We start from the raw sequence: 14,785 nt of genomic DNA on the forward strand, positions 1-14,785 counted from the left end.
ACCCCACTGCCAAAAGCAGCCCCCCGGTCTATACTGTATAATATAACACCCCCCCCCCCGTCTATACTGTATAATACCCCCCCCCCCGGTCTGTGCTGGATAACAACCCCCCCGGTCTATACTGTATAATACACCCCCCCCACCCCGGTCCATACTGTATAATACACCCCCCCACCCCGGTCCATACTGTATAATACACCCCCCCACCCCGGTCCATACTGTATAATACACCCCCCCGGTCCATATTCTATAATACACCCCCCCGGTCCATACTGTATAACAACCCCCCCCGGTCTATACTATATAATACCCCCCCCCGGTCTATACTGTATAACAACCCCCCCCGGTCCATACTGTATAACAACCCCCCCCGGTCTATACTGTATAACAACCCCCCCCCGGTCTATACTGTATAACAACCCCCCCCGGTCCATACTGTATGACACACCCTCCCCCGGTCTATACTGTATAACAACCCCCCCCCGGTCTATACTATATAATACCCCCCCCCCGGTCTATACTGTATAACAACCCCCCCCGGTCCATACTGTATAACAACCCCCCCCGGTCTATACTGTATTACTGTATAACAACTCCCCCCGGTCTATACTGTATAACAACCCCCCCCGGTCCATACTGTATAACAACCCCCCCCCCCGGTCTATACTGTATAACAACCCCCCCCCCCGGTCTATACTGTATAACACCCCCTCCCCCGGTCCATACTGTAGTATTTGCCTCTAGCACGCAGCTCCGCACCCTCCGGAGTGATGCTGGTCTATGGAGCAGACATCGCCCCCCAGCACATGGAGGTAAATGATATAACATGAGAGATATAATATCCTCACCTGCAGAATCTGAGAATCCCCTGCAGCGAGATCCTTATTCTCCTCCTCTGGGGCCCATCAGAGCCGTAATATACAAGGGCCCCTACTGATGGGGCCCCAACCAAGGAGCCCAAGCAGATGACCCGGAACCATCTCCTAGGAGGCGACCTGTAAGAAAACCAAATGAACTTCACAGCAGATTTTGTGCTATTTTCCAGAAGGATTTCCCCTCTGAGGTTTATACTTGTGTGACCGACAGCGCTCGCCATTACCGAAATAACCGACAAAGCTATCAAATAAACAGCCTGACTGTGTGACCACAAGAGGGCGCCACACGCCCCCAGGAGCCGCAGGCTGGGATCGAATGTCTGTAAATCTTAGTCAGAGGCGGGGGGGGGGGGGGGGGGGATTTCATTGAGAGGCCGGGGGGGGGATAGGATTGAGAGGCCGGGGGGGGGGGGGGGGGATCTCATTGAGAGGCCGGCGGGGGGGTCTCAATGAGAGGCCGGCGGGGGGGGGGATCTCATTGAGAGGCCGGGGGGGGGATCTCACTGAGAGGCCGGAGGGGGGGATCTCACTGAGAGGCCGGGGGGGGGGGATCTCACTGAGAGGCCGGGGGGGGGGATCTCACTGAGAGGCCGGGGGGGGGGGATCTCACTGAGAGGCCGGGGGGGGGGGATCTCACTGAGAGGCCGGGGGGGGGGGATCTCACTGAGAGGCCGGGGGGGGGGGGGATCTCACTGAGAGGCCGGGGGGGGGGATCTCACTGAGAGGCCGGGGGGGGGATCTCACTGAGAGGCCGGGGGGGGGGATATCACTGAGAGGCCTGGGGGGGATATCACTGAGAGGCCTGGGGGGGGGAATCTCATTGAGAGGCCGGGGGGGATCTCATTGAGAGGCCGGGGGGGGGGGATCTCATTGAGAGGCCGGGGGGGGGGGGGGATCTCATTGAGAGGCCGGGGGGGGGATCTCATTGAGAGGCCGGGGGGGGGGATCTCATTGAGAGGCCGGGGGGGGGGATCTCATTGAGAGGCCGTGGGGGGGGGATTTCATTCAGAGGCCGGGGGGCCGGGGGGGATCTCATTGAGGGGCCGGGGGGGATCTCATTGAGAGGCCGGGGGGGGGGGATCTCATTGAGAGGCCAGGGGGGGGGGGATCTCATTGAGAGGCCAGGGGGCCGGGGGGGTCTCATTGAGAGGCCGGGGGGGATTGTGGCGGAACGGGTGACGGTTACAGGCATTGTACCCAGATAAAGGTTAAGCCTGCCGCAAACCGTCGCACTCCCGCCATCCGGGTGCCATAGCTTAGATTGCGCCCGGTGCTAGATGGGGATATGTCCCCTCATATTGCATTACGTTATGTTTGATAACCAGTTGATTTGTATTGTATTGTATTCAGTGCTGCTCCACTGTCCTCCCCTCTAGGGTTAATCTTACACTGTAGGAGAATGAGTCACAGGCTGCAAGCGGGAACTTGTCTGAATGTAAATATGAAAAAGGAGGGGGCAAGAGCAGAAAGCACATGGCCTGATGCCTGAGGGAGGGGTGAGTGAGGGATATAGTGGTGCTGTGTGAGATCTCAGTTAGTTCCTGTCCAGGAGAGGATGAGATAGCAGTGTGAGCTGCAGGCAGGGGCTATCTACCTCCCCTGTTAATCTGTGTCGCCTGAATCTATCGCCCACATTCTCTTGGCGTAAACCGACCCCCACTGACCCGGTTTCGCCACAGGGATCTCATCGAGAGGCCGGGGGGGTCTCATCGAGGGGCCGGGGGGGGTGCTCATCGAGGGGCCGGGGGGGCCTCATCGAGGGGCCGGGGGGGCCTCATCGAGGGGCCGGGGGGGCCTCATCGAGGGGCCGGGGGGGCCTCATCGAGGGGCCGGGGGGGCCTCAGAGGGGCCGGGGGGCCTTCATCAAGGGGCCGGGGGGGGCTTCATCGAGGGGCCGGGGGGGGGCTTCATCGAGGGGCCGGGGGGGCCTTCATCGAGAGGCCGGGGGGGGGCTTCATCGAGAGGCCGGGGGGGGGGCTTCATCGAGAGGCCGGGGGGGGGGGCTTCATCGAGAGGCCGGGGGGGGGGGCTTCATCGAGAGGCCGGGGGGGGGCTTCATCGAGAGGCCGGGGGGGGGCTTCATCGAGAGGCCGGGGGGGGGCTTCATCGAGAGGCCGGGGGTCTCATTGAGAGGCTGGGGGTCTCATTGAGAGGCCGGGGGGGCCTCATCGAGAGGCTGGGGGTCTCATTGAGAGGCTGGGGGTCTCATCGAGAGACTGGGGGTCTCATTGAGAGGCTGGGGGTCTCATTGAGAGGCTGGGGGTCTCCTTGCAGCTCACAAGTCATTCTTGAATAGGAGACAGAAACCCCCAACCATTAAAATCCAGCACACAAATAGTGAATAAAGCCTGAAATAAGTGACAGCCCCGACCGCCACTATCTCCGCATCTGTCCTCCAGATCACAGAGAAGGACATCACATGAATGATGGGGCGAGAGGTCAATGCTCATCCACCCCAGGAACTCCACCAGCTACAAGCAGTCTATACAGAGAAGAGCCAAAATATAGATTTTGCTGATACCCTCACTTATTTATATATACAAAGTGAGTTATGGGGAACCACAAGGTGTACACCACCAAATAATGTCATTCATATATTTTGGAAGTAGGGGAAAGGAAAAGAGTTGTGGTTCCTATTGAGAATTGAAAAAAATAAAATAATTATTAATATATTTAATTTAAAATATTCCTAAAATGTTTATTTCTGAATGTAGGTCAATTATTCCGCAGTGCAGAGGAGCCCTTGTCCTGCACTCTTTTCTGCTACTATCATACAACAATAGAGTTAGACTTGGTTAGTAGCGGAGGTAAGTATAAATCCATCCCATAGGCGTATTGTATGCTCTGTGTGAATCAGTGTTGGCTGTCAATCATGAAACATTGGATCAGTTTTGTATGCGCTGACATTTGTAATGTTTTCTATTTGTAAATAGACTTTGTATCAATTCATTTGCTGCGCGGCACGCACTTTATCTGTTTCTTTTGTGCTTTGCACTGATTGTTATAAACCTGCTATTGCTCTCTGATTTCTGTAAACCAGCAGACAGCAGCAGATTACAATTATGTAACAGGCTGCTTGTATATACCGACGTGCTATGTTCTGACCAGGCCACTTTTATATATCCTCATGTTTTATAAGCATTGTATATTCAGTTAGGATTCCGCTCTCTTAGAAAGCTACTTGCTTCTTTATTTCCTTATATCTCAGTTTTTACAGAAAAGGCCGTCAGTGGCAGCATTACTGGTGGTCTGATTAACTTGCTCTGTAAGTCCGCTGTCTTTGTACGCGCTGTCAGGGATTCACCCTGCAGCGTTTGTCAAATTTCAAAAATTCACGTCCCGCTCTCCTACAGGGAGCAGTGCTTTTATAAGGGAGTCTTTGCAGACTTATAGTTCTTAAATTGTTGTTGGTAGCAGCATTGAATTAGGCTAAGACCTTATGCATTGAGTTCATTAATATGACTGGACACCCGACGCGCGTTTCGCCGGCATTCCGGCTTCCTCTTGGGGTATAAGGAAATAAAGAAGCAAGTCGCTTTCTAAGAGAGCGGAATCCTAACTGAATATACAATGCTTATAAAACATGAGGATATATAAAAGTGGCCTGGTCACAACATAGCACGTCGATATATACAAGCAGCCTGTTATATAATTGTAATCTGCTGCTGTTCGCTGCTTTTCACAGAAAACAGACAGCAATTAGTCCATAATAAAAGAGAAACAAGCGGCTAAATTTGCTGCTGATCCCAATACAGAGGATCGTGTTGCAAGCTCTATATACACACAAGCTAACCAGCTGAAATACCGCATAGTGCCACTGTGAACTAAATGAGAGCACATCACAATCCTAGCATTCTCTATAGTGCTCACTCATACACGCCACCGCACTGGTACTACTTCTGTCAGAGGAAGCCAGCGTGTTAGAACAAAATGTGGACTGCTGAGAAATTGTATGATAGACAACAATACCTATAAAAGAAATAATAAAAATGACAATTCAATACCAACATTGACTGTTGCAAATTATCCTAAAAATACGAATCAACAGCCAACACTGATACAAATTACAATCTGCTGCTGTCTGCTGGTTTACAGAAATCAGAGAGCAATAGCAGGTTTATAACAATCAGTGCAAAGCACAAAAGAAACAGATAAAGTGCGTGCCGCGCAGCAAATGATTTGATACAAAGTCTATTTACAAATAGAAAACATTACAAATGTCAGCGCATACAAAACTGATCCAATGTTTCATGATTGACAGCTAACACTGATTCACACAGAGCATACACTACGCCTATGGGATGGATTTATACTTACCTCCGCTACTAACCAAGTCTAACTCTATTGTTGTATGATAGTAGCAGAAAAGAGTGCAGGACAAGGGCTCCTCTGCACTGCGGAATAATTGACCTACATTCAGAAATAAACATTTTAGGAATATTTTAAATTAAATATATTAATAAAATTTATAATTTTTTTCAATTTTCAATAGGAACCACAACTCTTATACAGAGAAGAGACAGTGTGGAGATCTCATAGAGAGTAACAGGAGAGAGGAGCGGTCTCAGCACTCTGTATAGAGAAGAGACAGTGCAGAGATCTCATAGAGAGTAACAGGAGAGAGGAGCGGTCTCAGAGCTCTGTATAGAGAAGAGACAGTGTGGAGATCTCATAGAGAGTAACAGGAGAGAGGAGCGGTCTCAGCGCTCTGTATAGAGAAGAGACAGTGTGGAGATCTCATAGAGAGTAACAGGAGAGAGGAGCGGTCTCAGCGCTCTGTATAGAGAAGAGACAGTGTGGAGATCTCATAGAGAGTAACAGAGGAGAGAGGAGCGGTCTCAGCACTCTGTATAGAGAAGAGACAGTGCGGAGATCTCATAGAGAGTAACAGGAGAGAGGAGCGGTCTCAGCGCTCTGTATAGAGGAGAGACAGTGTGGAGATCTCATAGAGAGTAACAGGAGAGAGGAGCGGTCTCAGCACTCTGTATAGAGAAGAGACAGTGTGGAGATCTCATAGAGTAACAGGAGAGAGGAGCGGTCTCAGCGCTCTGTATAGAGAAGAGACAGTGTGGAGATCTCATAGAGAGTAACAGGAGAGAGGAGCGGTCTCAGCGCTCTGTATAGAGGAGAGACAGTGTGGAGATCTCATAGAGAGTAACAGAGGAGAGAGGAGCGGTCTCAGCGCTCTGTATAGAGAAGAGACAGTGTGGAGATCTCATAGAGAGTAACAGGAGAGAGGAGCGGTCTCAGCGCTCTGTATAGAGAAGAGACAGTGTGGAGATCTCATAGAGAGTAACAGGAGAGAGGAGCGGTCTCAGCACTCTGTATAGAGAAGAGACAGTGCAGAGATCTCATAGAGAGTAACAGGAGAGAGGAGCGGTCTCAGCGCTCTGTATAGAGAAGAGACAGTGTGGAGATCTCATAGAGAGTAACAGGAGAGAGGAGCGGTCTCAGCACTCTGTATAGAGAAGAGACAGTGCAGAGATCTCATAGAGAGTAACAGGAGAGAGGAGCGGTCTCAGCACTCTGTATAGAGAAGAGACAGTGTGGAGATCTCATAGAGAGTAACAGGAGAGAGGAGCGGTCTCAGCGCTCTGTATAGAGAAGAGACAGTGTGGAGATCTCATAGAGTAACAGGAGAGAGGAGCGGTCTCAGCGCTCTGTATAGAGAAGAGACAGTGTGGAGATCTCATAGAGAGTAACAGGAGAGAGGAGCGGTCTCAGCGCTCTGTATAGAGGAGAGACAGTGTGGAGATCTCATAGAGAGTAACAGGAGAGAGGAGCGGTCTCAGCGCTCTGTATAGAGAAGAGACAGTGTGGAGATCTCATAGAGAGTAACAGGAGAGAGGAGCGGTCTCAGCACTCTGTATAGAGAAGAGACAGTGTGGAGATCTCATAGAGAGTAACAGGAGAGAGGAGCGGTCTCAGCGCTCTGTATAGAGGAGAGACAGTGTGGAGATCTCATAGAGAGTAACAGGAGAGAGGAGCGGTCTCAGCACTCTGTATAGAGAAGAGACAGTGCAGAGATCTCATAGAGAGTAACAGGAGAGAGGAGCGGTCTCAGCGCTCTGTATAGAGGAGAGACAGTGTGGAGATCTCATAGAGAGTAACAGGAGAGAGGAGCGGTCTCAGCACTCTGTATAGAGAAGAGACAGTGTGGAGATCTCATAGAGAGTAACAGGAGAGAGGAGCGGTCTCAGCACTCTGTATAGAGAAGAGACAGTGCGGAGATCTCATAGAGAGTAACAGGAGAGAGGAGCGGTCTCAGCGCTCTGTATAGAGGAGAGACAGTGTGGAGATCTCATAGAGAGTAACAGGAGAGAGGAGCGGTCTCAGCGCTCTGTATAGAGAAGAGACAGTGTGGAGATCTCATAGAGAGTAACAGGAGAGAGGAGCGGTCTCAGCACTCTGTATAGAGAAGAGACAGTGCAGAGATCTCATAGAGAGTAACAGGAGAGAGGAGCGGTCTCAGCGCTCTGTATAGAGGAGAGACAGTGTGGAGATCTCATAGAGAGTAACAGGAGAGAGGAGCGGTCTCAGCGCTCTGTATAGAGAAGAGACAGTGCGGAGATCTCATAGAGAGTAACAGGAGAGAGGAGCGGTCTCAGCGCTCTGTATAGAGGAGAGACAGTGTGGAGATCTCATAGAGAGTAACAGGAGAGAGGAGCGGTCTCAGCACTCTGTATAGAGAAGAGACAGTGTGGAGATCTCATAGAGTAACAGGAGAGAGGAGCGGTCTCAGCGCTCTGTATAGAGGAGAGACAGTGTGGAGATCTCATAGAGTAACAGGAGAGAGGAGCGGTCTCAGCGCTCTGTATAGAGGAGAGACAGTGTGGAGATCTCATAGAGAGTAACAGGAGAGAGGAGCGGTCTCAGCGCTCTGTATAGAGAAGAGACAGTGTGGAGATCTCATAGAGAGTAACAGAGGAGAGAGGAGCGGTCTCAGCACTCTGTATAGAGAAGAGACAGTGCGGAGATCTCATAGAGAGTAACAGGAGAGAGGAGCGGTCTCAGCACTCTGTATAGAGGAGAGACAGTGTGGAGATCTCATACAGAGAGACAGAAGAGAGGAGCGGTCTCAGCGCTCTGTATAGAGAAGAGACAGTGTGGAGATCTCATAGAGAGTAACAGAGGAGAGAGGAGCGGTCTCAGCACTCTGTATAGAGAAGAGACAGTGCGGAGATCTCATAGAGAGTAACAGGAGAGAGGAGCGGTCTCAGCGCTCTGTATAGGGAAGAGACAGTGTGGAGATCTCAGAGTAACAGGAGAGAGGAGCGGTCTCAGCGCTCTGTATAGAGAAGAGACAGTGTGGAGATCTCATAGAGAGTAACAGGAGAGAGGAGCGGTCTCAGCGCTCTGTATAGAGAAAAGACAGTGTGGAGATCTCATAGAGAGTAACAGGAGAGAGGAGCGGTCTCAGCACTCTGTATAGAGAAGAGACAGTGCAGAGATCTCATAGAGAGTAACAGGAGAGAGGAGCGGTCTCAGCGCTCTGTATAGAGAAGAGACAGTGTGGAGATCTCATAGAGAGTAACAGGAGAGAGGAGCGGTCTCAGCGCTCTGTATAGAGGAGAGACAGTGTGGAGATCTCATAGAGAGTAACAGGAGAGAGGAGCGGTCTCAGCACTCTGTATAGAGAAGAGACAGTGTGGAGATCTCATAGAGTAACAGGAGAGAGGAGCGGTCTCAGCGCTCTGTATAGAGAAGAGACAGTGTGGAGATCTCATAGAGAGTAACAGAGGAGAGGAGCGGTCTCAGCACTCTGTATAGAGAAGAGACAGTGTGGAGATCTCATAGAGAGTAACAGGAGAGAGGAGCGGTCTCAGCGCTCTGTATAGAGAAGAGACAGTGTGGAGATCTCATAGAGAGTAACAGAGGAGAGAGGAGCGGTCTCAGCACTCTGTATAGAGAAGAGACAGTGCAGAGATCTCATAGAGAGTAACAGGAGAGAGGAGCGGTCTCAGCACTCTGTATAGAGAAGAGACAGTGCAGAGATCTCATAGAGAGTAACAGGAGAGAGGAGCGGTCTCAGCGCTCTGTATAGAGAAGAGACAGTGTGGAGATCTCATAGAGAGTAACAGGAGAGAGGAGCGGTCTCAGCGCTCTGTATAGAGGAGAGACAGTGTGGAGATCTCATAGAGAGTAACAGGAGAGAGGAGCGGTCTCAGCACTCTGTATAGAGAAGAGACAGTGTGGAGATCTCATAGAGTAACAGGAGAGAGGAGCGGTCTCAGCGCTCTGTATAGAGAAGAGACAGTGTGGAGATCTCATAGAGAGTAACAGAGGAGAGGAGCGGTCTCAGCACTCTGTATAGAGAAGAGACAGTGTGGAGATCTCATAGAGTAACAGGAGAGAGGAGCGGTCTCAGCACTCTGTATAGAGAAGAGACAGTGTGGAGATCTCATAGAGAGTAACAGGAGAGAGGAGCGGTCTCAGCGCTCTGTATAGAGAAGAGACAGTGTGGAGATCTCATAGAGAGTAACAGGAGAGAGGAGCGGTCTCAGCGCTCTGTATAGAGGAGAGACAGTGTGGAGATCTCATAGAGAGTAACAGGAGAGAGGAGCGGTCTCAGCACTCTGTATAGAGAAGAGACAGTGTGGAGATCTCATAGAGTAACAGGAGAGAGGAGCGGTCTCAGCGCTCTGTATAGAGAAGAGACAGTGTGGAGATCTCATAGAGAGTAACAGAGGAGAGGAGCGGTCTCAGCACTCTGTATAGAGAAGAGACAGTGTGGAGATCTCATAGAGAGTAACAGGAGAGAGGAGCGGTCTCAGCACTCTGTATAGAGAAGAGACAGTGCAGAGATCTCATAGAGAGTAACAGGAGAGAGGAGCGGTCTCAGCACTCTGTATAGAGAAGAGACAGTGCAGAGATCTCATAGAGAGTAACAGGAGAGAGGAGCGGTCTCAGCGCTCTGTATAGAGAAGAGACAGTGTGGAGATCTCATAGAGAGTAACAGGAGAGAGGAGCGGTCTCAGCGCTCTGTATAGAGGAGAGACAGTGTGGAGATCTCATAGAGAGTAACAGGAGAGAGGAGCGGTCTCAGCACTCTGTATAGAGAAGAGACAGTGTGGAGATCTCATAGAGTAACAGGAGAGAGGAGCGGTCTCAGCGCTCTGTATAGAGAAGAGACAGTGTGGAGATCTCATAGAGAGTAACAGAGGAGAGGAGCGGTCTCAGCACTCTGTATAGAGAAGAGACAGTGTGGAGATCTCATAGAGTAACAGGAGAGAGGAGCGGTCTCAGCACTCTGTATAGAGAAGAGACAGTGTGGAGATCTCATAGAGAGTAACAGGAGAGAGGAGCGGTCTCAGCGCTCTGTATAGAGAAGAGACAGTGTGGAGATCTCATAGAGAGTAACAGGAGAGAGGAGCGGTCTCAGCGCTCTGTATAGAGGAGAGACAGTGTGGAGATCTCATAGAGAGTAACAGGAGAGAGGAGCGGTCTCAGCACTCTGTATAGAGAAGAGACAGTGTGGAGATCTCATAGAGTAACAGGAGAGAGGAGCGGTCTCAGCGCTCTGTATAGAGAAGAGACAGTGTGGAGATCTCATAGAGAGTAACAGAGGAGAGGAGCGGTCTCAGCACTCTGTATAGAGAAGAGACAGTGTGGAGATCTCATAGAGAGTAACAGGAGAGAGGAGCGGTCTCAGCGCTCTGTATAGAGGAGAGACAGTGTGGAGATCTCATAGAGAGTAACAGGAGAGAGGAGCGGTCTCAGCACTCTGTATAGAGAAGAGACAGTGTGGAGATCTCATAGAGTAACAGGAGAGAGGAGCGGTCTCAGCGCTCTGTATAGAGAAGAGACAGTGTGGAGATCTCATAGAGAGTAACAGAGGAGAGGAGCGGTCTCAGCACTCTGTATAGAGAAGAGACAGTGTGGAGATCTCATAGAGTAACAGGAGAGAGGAGCGGTCTCAGCGCTCTGAATAGAGAAGAGACAGTGTGGAGATCTCATAGAGAGTAACAGAGGAGAGGAGCGGTCTCAGCGCTCTGTATAGAGGAGAGACAGTGTGGAGATCTCATAGAGAGTAACAGGAGAGAGGAGCGGTCTCAGCGCTCTGTATAGAGGAGAGACAGTGTGGAGATCTCATAGAGAGTAACAGGAGAGAGGAGCGGTCTCAGCACTCTGTATAGAGAAGAGACAGTGTGGAGATCTCATAGAGTAACAGGAGAGAGGAGCGGTCTCAGCGCTCTGTATAGAGAAGAGACAGTGTGGAGATCTCATAGAGAGTAACAGAGGAGAGGAGCGGTCTCAGCGCTCTGTATAGAGGAGAGACAGTGTGGAGATCTCATAGAGAGTAACAGGAGAGAGGAGCGGTCTCAGCGCTCTGTATAGAGGAGAGACAGTGTGGAGATCTCATAGAGAGTAACAGGAGAGAGGAGCGGTCTCAGCACTCTGTATAGAGAAGAGACAGTGTGGAGATCTCATAGAGTAACAGGAGAGAGGAGCGGTCTCAGCGCTCTGTATAGAGAAGAGACAGTGTGGAGATCTCATAGAGAGTAACAGAGGAGAGGAGCGGTCTCAGCACTCTGTATAGAGGAGAGACAGTGTGGAGATCTCATACAGAGAGACAGAAGAGAGGAGCGGTCTCAGCGCTCTGTATAGAGAAGAGACAGTGTGGAGATCTCATAGAGAGTAACAGAGGAGAGAGGAGCGGTCTCAGCACTCTGTATAGAGAAGAGACAGTGCGGAGATCTCATAGAGAGTAACAGGAGAGAGGAGCGGTCTCAGCGCTCTGTATAGAGAAGAGACAGTGTGGAGATCTCATAGAGAGTAACAGGAGAGAGGAGCGGTCTCAGCGCTCTGTATAGAGGAGAGACAGTGTGGAGATCTCATAGAGAGTAACAGGAGAGAGGAGCGGTCTCAGCACTCTGTATAGAGAAGAGACAGTGTGGAGATCTCATAGAGAGTAACAGAGGAGAGGAGCGGTCTCAGCACTCTGTATAGAGAAGAGACAGTGTGGAGATCTCAGAGTAACAGGAGAGAGGAGCGGTCTCAGCGCTCTGTATAGAGGAGAGACAGTGTGGAGATCTCATAGAGAGTAACAGGAGAGAGGAGCGGTCTCAGCGCTCTGTATAGAGAAGAGACAGTGTGGAGATCTCATAGAGAGTAACAGGAGAGAGGAGCGGTCTCAGCGCTCTGTATAGAGGAGAGACAGTGTGGAGATCTCATAGAGAGTAACAGGAGAGAGGAGCGGTCTCAGCACTCTGTATAGAGAAGAGACAGTGTGGAGATCTCATAGAGTAACAGGAGAGAGGAGCGGTCTCAGCGCTCTGTATAGAGAAGAGACAGTGTGGAGATCTCATAGAGAGTAACAGAGGAGAGGAGCGGTCTCAGCACTCTGTATAGAGAAGAGACAGTGTGGAGATCTCATAGAGAGTAACAGGAGAGAGGAGCGGTCTCAGCGCTCTGTATAGAGAAGAGACAGTGTGGAGATCTCATAGAGAGTAACAGAGGAGAGAGGAGCGGTCTCAGCACTCTGTATAGAGAAGAGACAGTGCGGAGATCTCATAGAGAGTAACAGGAGAGAGGAGCGGTCTCAGCACTCTGTATAGAGGAGAGACAGTGTGGAGATCTCATACAGAGAGACAGAAGAGAGGAGCGGTCTCAGCGCTCTGTATAGAGAAGAGACAGTGTGGAGATCTCATAGAGAGTAACAGGAGAGAGGAGCGGTCTCAGCGCTCTGTATAGAGGAGAGACAGTGTGGAGATCTCATAGAGAGTAACAGGAGAGAGGAGCGGTCTCAGCACTCTGTATAGAGAAGAGACAGTGTGGAGATCTCATAGAGTAACAGGAGAGAGGAGCGGTCTCAGCGCTCTGTATAGAGAAGAGACAGTGTGGAGATCTCATAGAGAGTAACAGAGGAGAGGAGCGGTCTCAGCACTCTGTATAGAGAAGAGACAGTGTGGAGATCTCATAGAGAGTAACAGGAGAGAGGAGCGGTCTCAGCGCTCTGTATAGAGAAGAGACAGTGTGGAGATCTCATAGAGAGTAACAGAGGAGAGAGGAGCGGTCTCAGCACTCTGTATAGAGAAGAGACAGTGCGGAGATCTCATAGAGAGTAACAGGAGAGAGGAGCGGTCTCAGAGCTCTGTATAGAGAAGAGACAGTGTGGAGATCTCATAGAGAGTAACAGGAGAGAGGAGCGGTCTCAGCACTCTGTATAGAGAAGAGACAGTGCGGAGATCTCATAGAGAGTAACAGGAGAGAGGAGCGGTCTCAGAGCTCTGTATAGAGAAGAGACAGTGTGGAGATCTCATAGAGAGTAACAGGAGAGAGGAGCGGTCTCAGCACTCTGTATAGAGAAGAGACAGTGTGGAGATCTCATAGAGAGTAACAGGAGAGAGGAGCGGTCTCAGCGCTCTGTATAGAGGAGAGACAGTGTGGAGATCTCATAGAGAGTAACAGAGGAGAGAGAAGCGGTCTCAGCGCTCTGTATAGAGGAGAGACAGTGTGGAGATCTCATAGAGAGTAACAGGAGAGAGGAGAGGTCTCAGCGCTCTGTATAGAGAAGAGACAGTGTGGAGATCTCATAGAGAGTAACAGAGGAGAGAGGAGCGGTCTCAGCGCTCTGTATAGAGAAGAGACAGTGTGGAGATCTCATAGAGAGTAACAGGAGAGAGGAGCGGTCTCAGCACTCTGTATAGAGAAGAGACAGTGTGGAGATCTCATAGAGAGTAACAGAGGAGAGGAGCGGTCTCAGCGCTCTGTATAGAGAAGAGACAGTGTGGAGATCTCATAGAGAGTAACAGGAGAGAGGAGCGGTCTCAGCACTCTGTATAGAGAAGAGACAGTGTGGAGATCTCATAGAGAGTAACAGGAGAGAGGAGCGGTCTCAGCACTCTGTATAGAGGAGAGACAGTGTGGAGATCTCATAGAGAGTAACAGGAGAGAGGAGAGGTCTCAGCGCTCTGTATAGAGAAGAGACAGTGTGGAGATCTCATAGAGAGTAACAGAGGAGAGAGGAGCGGTCTCAGCGCTCTGTATAGAGAAGAGACAGTGTGGAGATCTCATAGAGAGTAACAGGAGAGAGGAGAGGTCTCAGCGCTCTGTATAGAGAAGAGACAGTGTGGAGATCTCATAGAGAGTAACAGAGGAGAGAGGAGCGGTCTCAGCGCTCTGTATAGAGAAGAGACAGTGCGGAGATCTCATAGAGAGTAACAGGAGAGAGGAGCGGTCTCAGCACTCTGTATAGAGAAGAGACAGTGCAGAGATCTCATAGAGAGTAACAGGAGAGAGGAGCGGTCTCAGCGCTCTGTATAGAGAAGAGACAGTGTGGAGATCTCATAGAGAGTAACAGGAGAGAGGAGCGGTCTCAGCGCTCTGTATAGAGGAGAGACAGTGTGGAGATCTCATAGAGAGTAACAGGAGAGAGGAGCGGTCTCAGCACTCTGTATAGAGAAGAGACAGTGTGGAGATCTCATAGAGTAACAGGAGAGAGGAGCGGTCTCAGCGCTCTGTATAGAGAAGAGACAGTGTGGAGATCTCATAGAGAGTAACAGAGGAGAGGAGCGGTCTCAGCACTCTGTATAGAGAAGAGACAGTGTGGAGATCTCATAGAGAGTAACAGGAGAGAGGAGCGGTCTCAGCACTCTGTATAGAGAAGAGACAGTGCGGAGATCTCATAGAGAGTAACAGGAGAGAGGAGCGGTCTCAGCGCTCTGTATAGGGAAGAGACAGTGTGGAGATCTCAGAGTAACAGGAGAGAGGAGCGGTCTCAGCGCTCTGTATAGAGAAGAGACAGTGTGGAGATCTCATAGAGAGTAACAGGAGAGAGGAGCGGTCTCAGCGCTCTGTATAGAGAAGAGACAGTGTGGAGATCTCATAGAGAGTAACAGGAGAGGAGCGGTCTCAGCGCTCTGTATAGAGAAGAGACAGTGTGGAGATCTCATAGAGTAACAGGAGAG

At 50.6% G+C, this 14,785-nt stretch overlaps 1 long non-coding RNA gene across 1 annotated transcript in view; it reads right to left on the reverse strand.

The window, feature by feature from the left end:
* Nucleotides 1-854: 854 nt before the first annotated feature.
* LOC142698248 (uncharacterized) overlaps nt 855-14,785 on the reverse strand; it is a 41,240-nt gene continuing 27,309 nt past the window's right edge. Inside the window, exon 3 of the long non-coding RNA XR_012865741.1 lies at nt 855-995. This is a non-coding gene — a long non-coding RNA (uncharacterized LOC142698248). The remainder of the gene's footprint in view (nt 996-14,785) is intronic.

The sequence above is a fragment of the Rhinoderma darwinii genome, unplaced genomic scaffold (genome assembly GCF_050947455.1).
Source record: "Rhinoderma darwinii isolate aRhiDar2 unplaced genomic scaffold, aRhiDar2.hap1 Scaffold_1016, whole genome shotgun sequence".
In the NCBI taxonomy this organism is placed as follows: Eukaryota; Metazoa; Chordata; class Amphibia; order Anura; family Rhinodermatidae; genus Rhinoderma; species Rhinoderma darwinii.